The sequence below is a fragment of the Helianthus annuus genome, chromosome 17 (genome assembly GCF_002127325.2).
Source record: "Helianthus annuus cultivar XRQ/B chromosome 17, HanXRQr2.0-SUNRISE, whole genome shotgun sequence".
NCBI classification, from domain to species: Eukaryota; Viridiplantae; Streptophyta; class Magnoliopsida; order Asterales; family Asteraceae; genus Helianthus; species Helianthus annuus.
In genome coordinates this window covers 149632204-149634956 of record NC_035449.2, presented here as the reverse complement: position 1 = coordinate 149634956, position 2753 = coordinate 149632204, and the positions used below count along the sequence as shown (strand labels likewise).

At 41.7% G+C, this 2753-nt stretch overlaps 1 non-coding gene across 1 annotated transcript; it reads left to right on the top strand.

Moving 5' to 3' along the window:
• The first annotated feature begins 2427 nt into the window (after positions 1–2427).
• Positions 2428–2533, top strand: LOC118489559. The gene has a single exon (XR_004887580.1). It is a non-coding gene; the product is annotated as a small nucleolar RNA R71 (small nucleolar RNA).
• The last annotated feature ends 220 nt before the right edge of the window (positions 2534–2753 follow it).

The following is a 2753-nucleotide window of genomic DNA, read 5'->3' as shown; positions in this document are numbered from 1 at the left end:
AACCATAACTACTACAAACTCACAAAACTACTAAATCTATCACTAACACTATAAGACCGGGTCAAATTTGGGTAAATTTTTAAGTAAGTAGCTAGGGGAAACAAATGACAAGCTTTAAAGGCACAAAATGGGCAGCTAAATGTCCAAACCCCCGCCCCTCTCACTACCATGCTCATATATATAACTTATGAGGTCCAACCCCCCAAATCCCACACTTGCTCACACCAACGACGAAGCTACCTAATGCCCTTATCCTTTCTACATTCATGTTTAACTAAGGATTCAAATCGCATTCAAGCACAAGTTCTAACGTACCCCCACCCGTAGCCACTCTCATCAAAGACAATTATTTATGTACAAGTGTGGCTACAACTCTCACCAAGAATGAAAAAGGTGTCAAGGGTTGCCGGTGCATCAACTTGGGGTTAAATTAGGGCGTCAAAATTTCACATCATTTCGCTTGGCTCAAAATTTTTTAAAACTCCCAAAAATTTCCCCCATCCCCACACTTGGGATACATTGTCTCAATGTATGGCTTTGAGGGCTTTGATCACTAAAATTCATTCAACATCAACAAAAGCTTTAATTCTCAAACCCCAAATTTCTTTTTGGTATTTTTTTTTAATATATTTTTTTTCATATTTTTTTTTTGTTAAAACAAAAGCAAACTAATAAACTAACAATATTTCAAAGCTAAAGAACATAACAAGACTAAGGAAAGAGTACATTGACCTAGTGAAGTTTGCCACAACAGATGTTGTAGATAATCCGACTTCCTATCACCACCTTCACCCAAATATCTGTACATCTTCCCCACACTTGAATGTCGCCATGGCCCTGAAACATAGAAAGATAAAAACAACAAGATCAATATAAAACCCCGGGTTGCCTCCCGAGCAGCGCTAAGTTTCGAGTCTTCAGCCAGACTGTGCCACCACCATTTATGGTTGGTCAAAGAATCGGTTCCTATCACCTCCCCCACTGTAGCTTGTCATTGGGCAAAATGCATTCGTCTCATTTTGACTCGGTGGGTAATCAAATACACTCTTGCTCGCACCCATATATGTTTCTTCACGGTCCGGTGGGTGTTTTTTCCTCATTCGTGGTAACACATTTTTCATACAGTCACTAGACTCATCACCTTTCCTCTCAATGGACTCATAACTAATCCCTCTAGTTTGAACATCAAAATACAACCTACGGTTCTTTTCGGTCATGGTAATAATCTCGTCTCTACAATTAATTTGAGCATTTGCTATGTATAAAAACGGTCGACCTAAAATTACCCCTTGTTGTGATGCCATGTTGGTAGAAGCATAGTCCAAAACTAGGAAATCCACCGGGTATTCAAATTCTCCCAACTGAATCTTAACATTCCTAACCATTCCCCGAGGACGCCTCCAACTTCCATCCGCCAAGCTCACCATGGTGTCTATACCTTCTAGTGGACCAAAGTCGTACATATCGTATAGATCGCTTGGTAGCACACTCATGCTTGCCCCGTAGTCCAACAATGCGTGAGGGATTTTTAATTTTCCCACACGGATAGGCACGATTGGCACTCCATACTCTTTATCATTATCGACTTCGGCATCTTTTTCCAAACCTGCATTCACTTGACACGAAGAAGTTAGACATTTTTCATTAACTTCGGTACTAGGAACGGTGCTTACCACATTGATGTTAATGCTTTTTATGTTCTTGGGATTTGGCACTGTATCACTCGGTAGCTGGCCTTTTGCTTTCTTTAATATCGCCACGTCACTTGCAAGTTGACCCATTTGAGTGGTCAACGATTGGATGCTTTTGTCACGAACCTCGTCCTTTTGCATCCGAACCTCATCACGTTGGTTCATTCGTTGCATTTCACTTTGCATCGCCTTCAACATCTCCATTATTTCATTTCCACCCGAAAAGCTTTGACCCGTTTGATATTGCCTTTGAAATCCTTGGTTTCCTTGGAAATTCGGGTTAGCTTGATTTGAAGGGTTTCCATACCGAAAATTCGGGTGGTTCCTCAACCCGGGGTGGTAGGTATTAGAGTTCATGTTGTTGTAACTCCTACCACCTCCTCCTTGACCTTGACCTTGAACCGCATGGACCTCCTCGTATTGCCCTTCCAACGTCCCTTGGCAATTTTCAGCCGCATGACCTATCTCATTACACAAAGCACAAACATCATAAATTTGGTTAGTGGTTTGAACATTACCATCATCTATGGCGTGCACTTGCGGTCGGTTAGTGGTCGGTCGGGCTCTTCTTGAGGCTTGAGCTTTCCTCTTTGATGTAGTTGCCATACTTTCCAAAAACTCCCAATCTTCATTCTCATAGTTCGTTCCAAAAGTCCCACCGGTGATAGACATCAAATCACGTGCGTCCTCGGCACTCAACCCCTCATGAAAGGCATTCATCAACTCCCATAATTCAATCCCATGATGAGGGCAGTTTTTAATCATCATATTAAAAAGCTCAAACGCCTCATGAAACATCTCACCATGTTGTTGTTGGAAGCTTCTCAATCCCTTCCTTGCATCATTGGTCTTTTGGGCGGTGTAAAACTCATCCAAGAAGGTTTGTTGCATCTCCCCCCATGTATATATTGATGCCGAAGGTAACGTGTAGAACCATTTCTTAGCCTTCTCTTCCAAAGAAAATTGGAACAAAACCAATTTGATATCGTCGGCTGAAAACCCTTGACTCCCAAGAGTGTTGCAAATAGAATCATAAGCCTCTAAATGAAAATAAGGCTCCTC